The 16,916-nt window shown below is 49.2% G+C and overlaps 1 pseudogene; it reads right to left on the bottom strand.

Moving 5' to 3' along the window:
• Positions 1-12,259: 12,259 nt before the first annotated feature.
• Positions 12,260-13,448, bottom strand: LOC147672923 (uncharacterized; annotated as a pseudogene).
• Positions 13,449-16,916: the final 3,468 nt, after the last annotated feature.

The following is a 16,916-nucleotide window of genomic DNA, read 5'->3' on the forward strand; positions in this document are numbered from 1 at the left end:
TTGCCATTCAAGTATTTTGATACAAATTCGTATTCCTATACCAGTACATTAAACACAGCCAAAAATGATCTGTTGTTAGTGGCTAGGAAAAAACAGATAGTATGTTGACGTTTCGACCCCAGTGTTGTAGGCTGATTCCTGCCCTACTGCGGGGTCTTCATCAGGACAAGTGGGGGCGGGACTCTTGGAAAGTGAGGGCGGGCACCTATATGGCCACAATGGGTAGCGTGGCCCCGTCTAGGTCGTGTAGTAGGCCCGAAGGCTCCGGATGTCGAAGAGAGTGTCAACCCGAGGGGACACAACCAGACGACATCCCTTCTCACGGTGATGCGTTCAACAATTAGTCTCAAGTTCAAGTCTTTATGTATCGCGAGCGTGGCGGCTTTCGCTTCTGCCATATCCGAGCACCGATCACGGATGTATGGGCTGTCTCATCTAATGCACACCTCGTCGAAGAAGTATTTCTTTAGAGTGGATGTTTTTCAAATGGATGACAAATTACTGCCTACTGGCTCGGACTGTAATAAAATCCATAACACTTGTGGTAGCGCTTGTGTTGTGGTTTCGTTCCCCCGCAAAAAGCCTCGTAGAAGCGACGCAGTGAAATCTATGAGATTTCACTGCATCACTTCTAGGACGCCATTGCGACAATATCTTACGCCTACCTCACAGCAGGCGTAAGACTGACACAGGTCTTTTCACATGGGGCTTGCCCCATGTGAAAGGACGCATTGCTGGAGTTGCGTCACTTTTGTGACACACTCCAGCAATGCGTCACTTTTACGCCTTACAGATGAAATACTGATGTATATGTAACTTCTTGTGACATGACGCGTCATATAATAAATATGACGCATCCAGTATGTCGAAAGGAGAGCGCACTGAGAAGTGACGCATCGCTGCTTTCATGCAGCGATGCGTCATTTCTCATAAATGAGGCCCATGGTTTTTTTGTATTGTCTTTACCATGCGCTCACACCCGCTCCTTCCATTTGTGAGCCATAGCCCCGCTTCTGTGAAGGGCAATAAGCGAAAGAGCGAAAGTAGCGCTCCTTGGTTGGTTTGTCAATCCTGAGCTTTAGTGCACTTACCTGTTGGGACTTTTTATTTTAAGATCTCTTTGATCAATAGATACATTTACCCACCGCAAAGATAATGTATTTGTAATGCTGTGTGCGGCATTCGCTTGAGTGGCACACCGCAAGATCTGCCATGGGAAACCTATTTTTGGTCAGCTCTAGGACTTACCTTAGGCAAACACCATCTGTTCAGCCCAGTCATAGCATCATTTTTAAAATGTGATACTTTCCGAGCACCAAGGACTTGCTTCATCCTTTCCGTCAAAGTGGGAGAGAGAAGCAGTGTAATCTATAAAGCATCGCTGCCTGCTGGGCGGACACACAGTCAAAAACACAGTTATTTCTTGGCCATTTGTGCAGCTGCCTTACTTGCTACTAAAATAAAAAATAAAAAAATTCTGTACATAGTTGAATCCCAAATCTTTCACAAGGTCCGTCCTACGGTTCACACTTTCTAGCTGCAGTTTTGATTTTAAGTTTTTCTTTAGATCACCAAACCATTGTGAACATATCCTCAAAGTGACATTATAACCTGCTTCGCCTTCACACCAAAGAAGTGCTTCATTTACAAACGCCAACAGCGTTAACTCAAACAAATGCGAGCCCGCTTGCATTTCCAATGCTTGCACTACTGGGCCGATTTTAGAGAAGAAAAAAAACAAATGCGACAGAGTAAAGTGAGGGCGAGAGACAGAGGGAAACAGGGAAGAAGGGGTCTTCAAACACCAGTGTGAATCGGACTTGGGGGGGAGGGGTGGGGCTGCTCGCCTTGATGTCAGCTCAGAATCAAACCCTGGCCCTGCAGCAAGCGTCTTCACCCTGTAGGAAGTTTCGTTTTCGTTTTCCTCCCAACAGCTGCTTTCCCAGAAACCACGTGACCCGACATCTGCAGTCCACCCACCCTCCTGGCACAGCAGCTGCTGCCAAGAGGAGGGGGGTGAGGAGGCGGCTCTGCAGAGGTAAAGTCGCTGGGAGCTCGAAATGAAAAAGATTCAAGCTTTCAAGAAGGAAAGATCGATGGCCCAATCCTTTTCAGGCAACGCGGTGAGAATCTGGAACTCACTTCCGCCTCAGCTCCGGACCACCACCTCCTTCAAGGCCTTCAAAATGGACCTCAACGTTCTCCTCCTTCAAAGACACTTCCAAAGTTAATTCATGCCCTCTCTACTATCTGAAGGAAGCCCTTCCTTAGGGAATCGTTTTCTCCATGACTATGGAAGTGCCTTCCCAGTGTGTTCTGCCATTCATTGCAGTATATATCCTTCTACCTGTGTTTGGTTCTCGTTTGTAAAATGCACACATCACTGTTCTCTTGTAACACACTGTTTGCTACCTCTTACCTTGTGTTTGCTTTAGATACTTGCACAAGTGCCACCATTGCCTACGTAACTCTTGTTATTGTGCTTGAGTGTCTGCCATTTATTGGAGTATTATACCTCTAATTGTACTTTATATACCTTTGTAACCTGCACACACATCACTTTTTCCTCCTCTATTGCACCGTTTGCTCCTCTTGTATTTTGTTTGCTCACAATTGTCACTTTTGCCTCATGTAACTTAACGTTTGCTTTTGTAATTTGCTCACTTGTAATTTTCTCCTCATGTATCATTTCTGTTCCTATTGTGAAGCGCTCTGACACCTTCGGGTAAAGTCCGCGCTATATAAAAACGCATTAATAAACTTGAAATGCTACATTTACTGCACGTGCAGCAGAGCAGATCTGAAAGAAATCAATGAGTCTGTCCATGAAATTCAAGGTTTAATGACCTTTTGATTCAGTTAATGAACTAATACTGTACTTTGGACGGCCCTTACAGATGTGGGCTGAGACCGTGCCCAGAACGAACGCACTATTTTAAACACTCTGCTTAAACTGAGAGAGATGGGGGATAGGACAGTACAAAAACAGAAGTGGGGGGACTAACCAAGTTAAGCAGTAAGCAAGTGGCATCACAGGTGGAGAAGTGTGGCTCAATGGTTAGAGCAGCAGACCCTGATGCAGAGGTCTAGCCCGGTACCAGGGTTCTAGTCCCCGCCTCGGCGGGTCTTGGGCTCAAAATTCCATGGACCTGATAATTCTCGCCTCGGTGCCTATTCCAATCATGGAGTCCCACTCTGCAACGCTGGGCAATAGCTTGCTTAATCTCCACAACGGCCCCCACAACGCTAAGGATGCCTGGCCTTCACCCTGGGGGTGCCCAGGAGTGGACGCCTCATAGGGAAAGCCAGGACGGGTTCCACAGCGGTATTTTACAAGCGCCTTGAGACCCTTGCGGGTGAGTAGTGCGCTATACAAGTATCAATTTACAATTTTTTTAGCGGTGCGCAGAGCTCGCTGAGCAAAGTTACATACAACCTCCACCAAATACCACAACACTCCATGAGCAGAATTAAGTACTTTGCGCTGCTCGCCCTGATTTTTAACGATCAGGAGCTTGTTCCGCACTGTAAAATCAGCGCAAACGGCACCATGTGGCACGCCAGAGGGCGCTGCATCTTTCAGCCTCTTGAGTAGATTTTTCTACTTGAGCTTCAACTTTTTCAGCGCAAATTATTGCAACCTTCCGTGACTGCCCGCATTGATGAGAAATCTCTGCGAGAGGTGTTCTAGCACCCAAAAGCACCCAAAAATTGCGCGATGGGACACATTCTTACTCTCCACATTCACGACGGTGAGCCGCGTGTAAGAAAAAACTCTGTCGCACGGCACCTGGCAGAGTTTTGACCGGACATCTGCGATACTCGCGTAGCATGGAGTGGGCAAAACTCTGCAAATTCCGGCAGTGGAGCGAAATCTCCCACCAACCGCTAATCATGGCCTCATAAAAGATGACTTTACAACGCATAATATCAGATCCTAGTCAAGTCAAGTCAAGTCAATAAATTTATATAGCGCACTACATACCCAGAGGGTCTCAAGGCGCTTGAAGAAGGGTGGGGAGTTACTTGTCAAATATCCACGTTTTAAGTTGCTTTCTGAATGCTAGGTGGTTCTGAGTAAGGCGAAGGTGAGTGGGAAGTGAGTTCCAGGTTTTAGCTGCCAGGTAGGAGAAGGATCTACCTCCCATGGTGGTTTTGTTGATGCGAGGTACAGTGGCAAGGGCTTGATTGGAGGATCGTAGCTGGCGGGAGGGGGTGTAGAAGGGCAGTCGTGTGTTGAGGCATTCGGGTCCGATTTCGTAGAGTGCTTTGTGTGCGTGGGTTAGGAGCCGGAAAGTAATCCTCTTATTGACGGGGAGCCAATGGAGGTTTTTCAGGTGACCAGAGATGTGTTCTTTACGTGGGATGTCTAATATGAGCCTGGCTGAAGCGTTCTGGATGCGTTGGAGTTTTTTCTGGATTTTTGCGGTGGTACCGGCGTAGAGGGTGTTTCCGTAGTCCAGTCGGCTCGTGACCAGAGCGTGGGTGACTGTTTTTCTAGTTACGGTGGGGATCCAGCGAAATGTTTTTTTGAGCATGCGAAGAATGTTGAAGCAAGATGAAGAAACGGCGTTGACTTTTCTGTTCATCGAGAGTGAGGAATCCAGGATGACGCCCAGGTTCCGTGCGTGGTCCGTCGGGTTGGGTGCTTTTCCAAGGGCCTCTGGCCACCAAGAGTCATCCCAGGCGGAGGGGGAGGTGCCTAGGATGAGGACTTCTGTTTTGTCTGAGTTCAGTTTCAGACGGCTGTGCTTCATCCATTCGGCTACTTCTTTCATTCCTTCATGCAGGTTGGTTTTGGCGGTGTTAGGGTCTCTGGTGAGTGATAGGATCAGTTGAGTGTCGTCGGCGTAGGAGATGATGTTGAGGTTGTGTTGGCGTGCGATGACCGCGAGGGGGCTCATGTATACGTTGAAGAGGGTGGGGCTGAGTGAAGATCCTTGTGGTACGCCGCAGATGACTTCAGTGGCCTCAGACTTGAGGAACGAGGTGATCCATTCCAGTGCTTTTCCTTGGATTCCGACGTTTCTGAGGCGTTGTAAAAGGGTGCTATGACAGACCGTGTCGAAGGCTGCGGAGAGGTCGAGGAGGATGAGGGCGACTGTGTCTCCATTGTCCAGTAGAGTTCGAATGTCGTCTGTTGCTGCGATGAGGGCGGTTTCAGTGCTGGGCTTGGCTCGGAAGCCGGATTGTGAGGAGTCGAGGGATTTGTTGGTTTCGAGGAATGCGGCGAGCTGGTTGTTGACCACTTTCTCAATGACTTTGGCCGGGAATGGAAGGAGTGAGATAGGTCGGTAGTTTTTGAGTTCGGTGGGGTCAGCTGTGGGTTTCTTCAGTAGGGCGCTGAGTTCGGCATGTTTCCAGCTCTCCGGGAAGGCTGCGGAGTTGAGGGAGCAGTTGATGACGTCTCGGAGGTGCAGTGCTATAATGGAGTCTGCTTTGTTAAAGATGTGGTGAGGGCATGGGTCTGTGGGGGATCCTGAGTGGATAGAGTTCATCAGACGGATGGTGTCCTCAGTGGAGATTGGCTTCCAGTCATTGAGGATATTCAGGGGAGGTGGGGGTCCTGCAGGGGGTTGGGTGGGTAGGTCTTCGGGTCGGTTGTCGAAGCTGTTGTGGATGTCTGCAATTTTGTTGTGGAAGAATGAGGCTAGGGAGTCGCAGAGGGCTTGAGAGGGGGTGATGTCGTTGGAGTTGGCCGAGGGGTTGGTAAATTCCTTGACGATGTTGAATAATTCCTTGCTGTTGTGGGCGTTGTTATCTAGTCGGTCCTTAAGAGCGACTTTCTTGGCATTCCGGATCAGTTGGTGGTGTATGCGGGTGGCGTTTTTGAAGGCGTCCTTGGTGCTGGTGGTTGGGTCTTTTTTCCAGGCCTTTTCAAGGGAGCGACAGAGTTTCTTGGATTTCTTAAGATCATCGTTGAACCAGGAGGCCTTCTTGCTGCCTAGTTTGATTTGTCGTTTTTTCAGTGGTGCTAGGATGTCGGCACTGTTGGATAACCATTGGGTGAGGTTGGTGGCTGCTTGGTCTGGGTTTGAGGAGTGGGCTGGGGGGTTTTGAAGAAGCGATGCGGAGATCTGGTCGATGGTGATTTTGTTCCAGTTTCTTTGCAGAGTGGGTTGGGGGTGGTTGTTGGATGTGGGCTTGTTGTAGGTAAAGTGAACGCAGCTGTGGTCAGTCCAAAGGAGAGCTGTGGTGTGGCTGAAGGAGACATGTTTGCTGGAGGTGAAGATAGGGTCGAGTGTGTGACCTGCGATGTGGGTGGGGGTAGTGACCAGTTGTTTAAGTCCGAGGTTGGCGAGGTTGTCCAAAAGGGTGGTGGTGTTGCGGTCGTTGTTCTTCTCAAGGTGAAAGTTGAGGTCTCCCAAAAGGATGTAATCCTCGGAGGGGAGCGCGTGTGGAGTGATGAAGTCCGTGATGTCTTCACTAAATTGTGCGCGGGGTCCTGGTGGCCTGTAAAGGAGGGTGCCTCTGAGTGTGGTCTTGGGGTCGATGTGGATCTGGAAGTGAAGGTGTTCGGTGTTGGCGAGATTGACATCTGAGCTGGTTGAGATGTGGATGGATTTCTTATGGACGATAGCGATGCCTCCTCCTGTTTGGTCGGTGCGGTCCTTGCGAATGATCTTATAGCCTTCCGGGATGGCAATGGTGATGTCTGGGGCTGAGGAGGCGTTCATCCATGTTTCTGTAAGGAAGGCGACGTCCGTAGATATGGTGTCTAGTAGATTCCAGAGGTCGATGGCGTGCCTGTGGACCGAGCGGGTGTTGAGCAGGATGCATTGTAGGTGGGTGGGGTCGGATATCTGTTGTGTGTTCGTAGATGAGGAGTTGTTCATGGTGCCGTCGAATTTGCAGGAGTAGCAGGTGAAGGGTCCATGGAGGTGTCCGGGGGCGGATTGGACGCAGTTGGGGAGTCGGCCGGGGTTAAGGGCTAGGAGGGTGGAGGCGTCGTAAGTAATGCGGGAGGGCGGGGCATTGCGAGGACCAGGGGCTCTGGCGCTGGGCGCGGTCCAGGCGCGGACGGGCGTAGACGGGCTTACCTTTGGCGCACCTTCGGCGCGACTGGGGCGCGGTCGCTGCGCGTGGACGCTGCACGTTAGGGCACTGGTCATAAATGGATGGTGGAGGGGGCGGAGCGTGGGAGGGGCAGCAGCTGGGAGGCGGTGGCGGGAGGAGGGGCGGACCAGGGGAAAACAACAACACAAAATGGAGGGTCAAAGGCGAGCACAGCCAGGGGCAGTAAATGCACAGCGTATTTAGGAGAAAGAGCCTAAAACGCACAAATCAGCTTTAGTTTAGCGGCAATCACAGTTACTGACTCAGCGAGGTCGCGCTACTAATTGAATAAATAAAGCGACAGTGCAGCGCAAGTTAATCAATAAAGCGACAGTGCAGCGCTGTAATTAAATAAATAAATGCGTGCAGCGCTAGGCGAGCAGAGAGCTGCAGAGATGCTGGGCAGGAGATCAAACGATACCAGCGAGTCGGATAGCAGGAGCGTGGAGGAGCAACCGGACTGAAGGAGGGTCCAGGCGGTCACAGCGAGCTCGGGAGCGAGGACGGATACTAATCGTGGGTGGGAGGGGCAGCAGCTGGGAGGCGGTGGCGGGAGGAGGGGCGGACCAGGGGAAAACAACAACACAAAATGGAGGGTCAAAGGCGAGCACAGCCAGGGGCAGTAAATGCACAGCGTGTTTAGGAGAAAGAGCCTAAAACGCACAAATCAGCTTTAGTTTAGCGGCAATCACAGTTACTGACTCAGCGAGGTCGCGCTACTAATTGAATAAATAAAGCGACAGTGCAGCGCAAGTTAATCAATAAAGCGACAGTGCAGCGCTGTAATTAAATAAATAAATGCGTGCAGCGCTAGGCGAGCAGAGAGCTGCAGAGATGCTGGGCAGGAGATCAAACGATACCAGCGAGTCGGATAGCAGGAGCGTGGAGGTCTATCATGAGTACATTCGAGAACATTACAAGATTTAACAAATGAAGGCTGATTAGTACTTAATTCTGTGACTTTACTTCCCTGTCTGAAGAACTTAACAGCCCAAAAGTCGAAGGAGTTTGGTGTCTGACTAAAAACAGTAGAAAAGCCACTAAGATCAAGAAACTAGCTAGCCAGGCATACACAATAAATATGGAGACCAAGAACAAGGCACAGGTAATGTACTGCATTAAATGTTAGAAACTGCAATTGTGAATATTAAAACTATAAGATTTAAGAACCTACCAAACATACCACCATATATACACTGGCAATTTTAGCATTTTGACCATTATCAAAACATGCAAGCTGCACGCTGTATTTTATATTCCAAGCATGGCAACTGATATTCCCTATGAAAGATACAGTTATAACTGGATATTCTGCAAATACATCAATTCAGACAGAATGGACCATCCCATAATGCCACAGGATGACCGTTCACATCATTGGATCCCTAACATGTGGATAGCAAAATCACTTAAAAAAAATCCCATGCTTCTGGTACTGATTGTTGTGATTGGCAGAAGAATCGATCCCTTAGAATGAATTTCATCTGCGTGGCGATGAGCAGTCAGACATCTGTTGATATACGGCAGAATTCCAAAGGGGGGTGGGGGGGGGGGGGGGCAGGAGACCTGTGAACATTAGTGAAGAAAGAAAGTGCAAAATCAAGATAGCTTTGTATGGGTGAGGTTATCAAGTTCCTGGTTCTGAAACCCCTTTCACAGTCACTTGAAGTCACTGGCAGTCTATGTTTTGCCCTTAGAACAGGTTGCGGTTGTCCTGTAATCTCCTTCCCACCAGTGTCAATAAACTTCCTGAAACCTTCTGATATGGGTTTATAATGAATAGAGAATCTCCTAAACAGGTCTGTACACAAACTACACACACTCAAGGTTACTCTTTTCCTCATTTCCTGCTGGGAGGGGGTCTCTGCAGCCATCAATGTATCCAGAATCCTTAAATACACGGACAGCCAACACTTGCCGACTCCCTCAGCTTTAACCCTACACGTTAGAATGTCCTTAAAAAGAACACAGGAAGAACATTTCTGCATCAAAGACTCAAGAGTCGACATTAGTAAATAAAACATATGAAACATTGGAGGGATTCGCTGGACTCTCTGCAAAAAATACCTGATGTTAATGTGCCAACTTGGAAGGTTCCGGCCCTTTATCCATGGAAATGTGTTCCTCACTGCAGTTTCTGCGAGTTTTTAACAGTTCCCCTTTTGGAATGTTCCTCACATTGCATTTAGGATGGCAAAAGTCTGCTCTCAGGATGGAATTAGCTACAGTTTCTTTCCTGTGTTGTTTACTGTGCAATGAAATGTCTCTGACGTACAGTGTCAAGTCCAAGAAATGGATCTCTTTCTGGGAGAAGTTCGAGGTGGCTTTGATACCCGGTGGATTTTTGATCCAATGTGGCAAGGAATCTTTGTAGCAGTGGTACCTGCCAGATGCACAGTATGCCATCGATATACTGTCGCCATAGCATAATGTGCCTGGTAAAATCAACAAAGTCAGGGTCCCATAGCCAACATTTCTCAACGTAAGTCATGAAAATGCAGGCGTATGGTGGTGCAAGTTTGATTATTGATGATCCACTCTGTCAGTCACTTATTTTGAGTAGCGCCCCATAAAAACACACAATAAAAAAGATTTCATCAAATATAACAGACTAATAGACCAGCCCAGATAAACAAAAACTACCAAATGAACTCCTAACCTTGGGCTCCGGGGGAATGTGCTACTCATCATAAAGCACTTCAGAGCCTTGTCAGGGATAGAAAGCGCTTTATAAATGCTTTAAAATGCAACTATAATACATGGGATTCTGCCTCAAATGTCTCTTTAATCAGTGACTTGTGATGCACCCAGTCACTGATTCTGGAGAAAGGACTTCAGAACTCAACTGTAATAGCTGATTACAGAAGAGACCTGATGTCCCAGTGCCAGAGCCAGCATCAGAGGGGAAGGCACCTCAGATCACAAAGCATCTTTGAAGCGGCTGTTTATAGAACAATAATGAAACATGGCTCTTTTTACTTCTGCGCTTCTGTTTTTCTAGCTGTATGATGACCACCTGAAGGGAGATACTTATGGCAACATTTTATGTTTTGCACTCAGGTAGTTATGGATAAGTTTGACCCTTTCTGCATGTTTGTCCACATTCTGAGCTACTGTACCTTTTCTTAATAAAGTGACTCGTATTAAACTGATTCTAATATCTTCTTGCAACAAATGTCTCACAGCTTTTTTAATAAATTTAATTTGTCACAAAAAATTCTATTTATAGTCTTCATGTTTGCAAACAGACTCTCTTGTTTATATGAAAGAGCTACACATCAAGGATTTAGATGGTTGGTGGGAAAGGTAATGGTGTGACCATGTATTATAAGAGATAAAGAACACTCTGCCGAACATGCTAAGGATATTGCAGTCACCTTGAAGTTCCATATCCTCATTTATGAACTTGGCCTTCTGTCTCATTTCTCTATATGGTCATTGAACTCCTTGGTGACTTGTAATTTCCAAATAATATACATCAGGGGGTACTTTATCCTAAATGTAATAATTTGATCAAAGGTCATTAAAAGTAATCTAATCATAGAAGCAAACATACATTTTGAGGCATCAGCTTTATTATTGATGTTATAAGGGATGGATGAAACATGTTGAGGCGTCTTGGACCGTATCACAATATTTACAAGCGTTTTGATACAATAGGTTAAGAAACAACATTGTCACTTAGGTACTCTTTACAAGATAATCACAAATGAGAAAACGTTAATGCCAGTGTACCCTTCCAATGAAAGGAAACGTAAAAGTAAGTTGGGGAACAAATCGGTTCACCTTTTTTGATAGGCAACCTTTTTTCATTATGCTGATTTTTACATGCCTTTAGATAAAGTTAAATTTTTTAAACATGCATCTAAAACAACCTTTAAGGTCAGTGCTCTGATTAGTGAATGGGAGTTTCAAGGTAAGTTAGAAAAAAATAATAATTTGTTTTCATGTAAATGGCGGTACACTGGTGTACATGAAGGACAAACTCCCTCCAGTTAATGATTCAGACTGACTACACTTATAGGGCACTTCCTACCATGGTAAAGGTTTGGAGGGCAGCTGATGAGTCACAACCCATGTTTTATGCAGTTTTATATAGCACAAACTCGACCCGAAGGTTCAGAGCGCTTTACACGAGTGCCAATTGTGTTACAGACGGACACATTCATTTTTAGGCACAGGGAGATTACATGATTAGCCCAGGTTTACAGGATGTTCGAGCCTCCAGAAAGATTTGAACCTGGTTCCCAGCTTAAAAGCCGGACAGCCTAGCTTTTAAGCCATACCCTGTGTGTTATTATTTTGCTCCTCTTTACATGGGACTGTCACACACCCAGCCCCCCCCCTGTTCTTTGCAGTTCAACTAAATGCCACGAGACACTCACACCCTGAGTAAATGATTTATTTTCCCTCTCCTGCTCCCAGCCTGGTAAACATCCTTGACACCGTGATCAGGTTATCTGGACAATGGTCTGACTGCTGGGCCTTGATCAGGGTGATTAAACAATGACTTGAAAGACCAGGCTTTGATCAAGGCAATTGAACAATGACCTGAAAGACTGACCCTTGATCAAAGCCGAGTGAACAATGATTTGTGTACCAAGTCTTGACAAGGTCACCATCTACAAACGTCGTCTGGATCTGGTTATCAACTGTAAACACTGCCCTGATTAAACAATGAACTAACAGCCAAAAGACTGGGATGAAAAAGTATAAAAGGCTTCTAAGCTGCAGAGTGAAGCAGCAGCCTCCTGGGTTTTGTCTCTGACTAGCTTGGGACTCTGTTCCATAGCCCGGGCTATTGAATAAATCTGGGTTCCTCCTGCAGACGAAGGCTCCTGTGTCTCCTTCAACTAAGTATGGAAGGTATGGAAGACTTGGGCGGTTCCCCCGCCACCAAGAACCAGTGAGTGGGTTTAACCTGTTCTTCAGCTGCTAAGAGTACATTACGTAGGTAGGTGCTCACTTGGCATGTCTGTTAAAAAGTTAGTTCATGTTTGGTTTGTGTGTTTACAACTAAGTTGATATCTAAGACTGGCTGGTGAAACCCTAACTGTACTTGCAAGCAATTAAACTCAAAGCTTGTGGGAATGGTATTAAACATGGAGCGTGCACCCTGAGCAGCAGCATTAAGAATTCCACTGATGCCGATGATATCTGAAATCTGCAATTAGCTAAAAACCTGCAGCAAAAGGCGCATAAATTAGTAATCAGGCCTGACGTCCAAGATGCAGGCAATGACCTCGCTTTTGGGCAGTTTCCATGTTTCATCGTAATAATTATTTATGTGCATCCAGCTGCTCTGTTTGCTCAATAACTTTTCCATTTCTCCTGGGCGCTGTGCCCCCTTGGTGAGCTCGTCGGGGGTGTAAAGGATGATCTGGTAGCACACTCTGTTCTCCTCTGTGGTGTTGAAGTTCCCCGGGGCGCTCACACTCTCCGCGCCGAGGATGGACCTCAGTTTGTCCCTGCCGAGCTGGAGTGCGTTCTTGTCCTTTGGGTTCTTCTTCAGTTCCATGTAAAACCCCAGTTCAGTCCTTCTGTCGCCGATGGCCAGGTCCACGCGCTGCCCTTGCTTGGAATCGGGCGCGTCTAGTTCCGGGTCAACCCCGCTCATCCGGTGTGCAGAGGCCTCTGCTTCGGTTCCAGCAAACACCTGTGCTTCCGGGTCAGGCCCGCTTACCCTGCCTGCGGGGGTATATGTTTTGTCTACAGTAGAGACATGAACTTCCGGATCAGGAATGTTTCCACCACCTGTAGACAGCTGAACTAGCAGGTCCCCGCTCACTTGCACTTCCAGGTCAGCACTCCTTCCGCCATCTCCAGGTGCTTTCACTTCCGGGTCGGCTGTTGTAAACTCTGCCAGGTACTCACGCCGGATCCGGAGGCGGTCCCAGTGCCTGTTCCCTAGCAGGCCCTTGATCTCAGGGAAGAGGCTCTGACTCAGGCTCCAATTGTTGGCGAAGAAGGCCCCCAGCTTCTCCTCACGCAGGACCACCTTCTGCACAATGCCCACCAGCTGCTGCCACTCACTCTTGTACCAGTATTTATCATCTAAGGAGTCGATCACCCTCTGGGCCAAGGCCTTAAGCACGCGTGGAGGCAGCATGTCGCAGCCGCAGGTCTCCGAGAGAAGGCGGGCCACCTCCTGGTAGTCTCGGGGGCAAGCTGCGGACGCTCTTTAGCAACTGATCAGCGCAGCGCTGCACCCCGTCACACTCCGGTGGCTTGTCCTTCTCCTTGGGACTCTTTTCCGTGGGACTCTTCTCCGTGGGCAGGTCGTCCTCCCGCAGGCGCCGCAGCAGCCCCTCGCAGGCCTCTTCCAGGAGGTTTCTCATGTACACCCGGGCGCCGTTGACGTGGGCGGGCATCAGGGAGGTCCCTGCAGCCATCCCGGGGTCCAGCAGGCTCAGTCCGCAGGGAGAGGCAGGCTCAGTCCCCACGGAGAGGCAGGCTCAGTCCGCAGGGAGAGGCAGGCTCAGTCCGCAGGGAGAGGCAAGCTCTGTCCACAGGGAGAGGCAGGAGGCAGGCTCAGTCAGCAGGGAGATGCAGGCTCAGTACGCAGGGAGAGGCAGGCTCAGTCCACAGGGAGAGGTAGGCTCAGTCTGCAGGGAGAGGCAGGAGGCAGGCTCAGTCCACGGGGAGAGGCAGGAGGCAGGCTCAGTGCGCAGGCTGAGGCAGGAGGCAGGCTCAGTCCACAGAGAGAGGCAGGAGGCAGGCTCAATCCACAGGGAGAGGCAGGAGGCAGCTCATTCCGCAGGGAGAGGCAGGAGGCAGGCTCAGTCCACAGGGAGAGGCAGGAGGCAAGCTCAGCCTGCAGGGAGAGGCTGGAGGCAGGCTCAGTCCGCAGGGAGAGGCAGGCTCACCGGGAGAGGCAGGAGGGAGACTCAGTCCGCTGGGAGAGGCAGAAGGCAGGCTCAGTCCGCAGGGAGAGGCAGGAGGCAGGCTCAGCCCGCAGGCAGAGGCAGGAGGCAGGCTCACCGGGAGAGGCAGGAGGCAGGCTCAGTGCGCAGGCAGAGGCAGGAGGGCGACTCAGTCCGCTAGGCGAGGCAGGAGGCAGGCTCAGTCGGCAGGGAGAGGCAGGCTCAGCCCGCAGGCAGAGGCAGGAGGCAGGCTCACCGGGAGAGGCAGGAGGCAGGCTCAGTGCGCAGGCAGAGGCAGGAGGCAGGCTCAGTCCACAGGGAGAGGCAGGAGGAAGGCTCAGTCCGCAGGCAGAGGCAGGAGGCAGGCTCAGTGCGCAGGCAGAGGCAGGAGGCAGGCTCAGTCCGCAGGGAGAGGCAGGAGGCAGGCTCAGTCCACGGGGAGAGGCAGGAGGCAGGCTCAGCCTGCAGGGAGAGGTAGGCTCACCGGGAGAGGCAGGAGGCAGGCTCAGTCCGCAGGCAGAGGCAGGAGGCAGGCTCAGTCCGCAGGGAGAGGCAGGCTCACAGGGAGAGGCAGGAGGCAGGCTCAGCCCGCAGGGAGAGGCAGGAGGCAGGCTCCGTCCGCAGGCAGAGTAGGGTGGCCAACTTGCATGGGTGCAAATTCAGAAAAGCAAGTGTAAAAATTCAGGACAAAGGGTCAAAATTCAGGACAAAAATTCAGGACAGGAGGTCAAAATTCAGGACAAAAGGTAAGTTTTAGAAGACACGTCAGAGGAGGTTGCGCAATAGTATATAAGTAAGTAAATAGACAACCACTTAAGTACAAGTGAAAATAAGTTTATACGAGGTTGAGACAATTCTGCACTTCATAGTTTTTCAATATGCGCACAGCTTTAAGCAAATGTGCAGGTCTTTTTGTGGTAACAAAACCGTACCACCTTTCCAGCTCCCAGAGAAAATGCCTGATGCCCGGTCCGGACAGTCTGTTCTTGCTACCACCCTCCAACGGCGCCCCTCATCTTCACATAGACCCCCTCTCATGTGTATTTAATTTCTTTTATAGTGCTACTCATCCCAAGTATGTGGGGCTCGGCGTGGGTTAAGGCGCCGGCCCTTGAGCCTCTCCCCCCCTTCGGGGGGGGGGTGCGGCGGCCTCTGCAATAACCCCCGCACTCCCCCATACCGTGGGAAGTATCTACCCCAAGACCAATACCCCTGTTATCCCAATACACTTAGCCAACAAGGTCGTAGTTGTTGTGGTGGTTGTTGGCCGCAGTTTTATTGGGATCATAACTCATATCTGGGTCATATACATGTCATACAACATGTCTGGGTCATAAATCATACATGCCATCGCCGTGGTCATAAATCATATCTGGGTCATAAATCATACATGTCATCATTTTCATAAATCATATCTGGGTCATAAATCATACATGTCGTCATCATTGTCATAAATCATATCTGGGTCATAAACATGTCAATCATCATCTTGTGCAGATCATACCGTGGTACATTCAGTTCGTAGATGGCACGCCTACCAAACCAGTTCTTTTGTTGGTACTTGGTAGTCCTCATTGTCGTGTTACCTCTGGGACCACCCCAGATGAATGAGAGGCTGGGTGGGCCCGCCGGGATTTGAACCTGTGACCATGAGGTCTAACACAGGCCCCGGCGATGGGTGCAGAAATCCACTGAGCCACCAGACGAGGCCTCTACAAATGGGAAGCTTGGCAACAGAGGGCAAGGAAAGTATTCCGTTACTGCACCCACTGCGTGGACTCCCGCATGTGTTTTACACCCGCTGGACTCAAAGGCTCTTTGGAATGCTAGAACTACAAGATTTCAAACATCTTTAACAGTGAAAGAAAAAAAACACTTTAACCTGGTGACTACCTCCCACGCAATTTCTAGCAACTAAGAATAGTTCCAGGCAGCACTTCAAATGTTTATTTCCCTTCGTTCTGTAGCACAATGCATCACTTCTCTAGCTTTGATAATTCCAAAGTAAGGCATTCAAATAACCCGGCTACACAGATGTGCTAACCCCTTGCTCCACCTTGAACCTGCGGTGATGTGACTAAGCCTATTAGCGTGGCTTTTGAACGTGATCCTCTGTGTTGAGACTTTTAATTTCAGATCATTCCTGACCTTTCGTCACACGGACGCTTGTGGACTTCTAAGCACTGGGGCTGGCCAACACCAAACAGCAACCGAGAAAGGAAGCCGCACATAGCTGCATGCTTCATGGGGTTTCCTCCCGAGCCCCTTATCCGTTTTGTTTTAAGAGGAAACTCCAGCTGAACCCTCCAGGCTGTATAGCTCTGACACCGGAAGAAGTTAGTTGTGGCCGTTAGAAGAGTGCGGCAGACAATCTCTTTTACCCCCAGATGCATCAACAACCTAATTTGCGATTCCTTAATAGCGAAAAATACCGATTCGCTAGTAAGGAATAACAAAATGCATACATGCCAACATTTCAAAAGAGCAAAGTGGGAGATATTTAAGAAAAATCGGGAGAATGGCGCCTTGAATCGGGTTATTGTCATGTGTGGGCTTTGGGAGTGGCTACTGCAGGATCAGACATTTCAAACGCAAATACACGTTCTATTTCTTACCTTTCCGAAGCATGGAGCGCAATGGCAGGCAGAGAAAGGGTGATGCAAGTGTTGGGCACTGCCTGGCCTGGCACATTGCCGACAAAGCATTCAGCCCCCCCGCCCGCCCCCGAAACCGGGCACACACACAGCCGCCCCACTTCACAGGTCTTTAAAAGACTATGCGCTTGTTAATGAGGCTTAATTGGTTTTTCACCCCTCCTAGCCCCTGCATCACCCCTCTGACATTTTCTGGAAGAATTAGCAGTTACACAATACCAAGCCCTGTCAGCTGAAACCCCTGAGGAATCGGGTTTTTGCTTGTAGAAATCGGGAGGCGGGAGACTAGCCCTGAAATCAGTAGTCTCACCCCTGAATCGGGAGGGTGGGCATGTCTGAAAAT

The sequence above is a fragment of the Lissotriton vulgaris genome, unplaced genomic scaffold, assembly GCF_964263255.1.
Source record: "Lissotriton vulgaris unplaced genomic scaffold, aLisVul1.2 SCAFFOLD_1029, whole genome shotgun sequence".
NCBI classification, from domain to species: Eukaryota; Metazoa; Chordata; class Amphibia; order Caudata; family Salamandridae; genus Lissotriton; species Lissotriton vulgaris.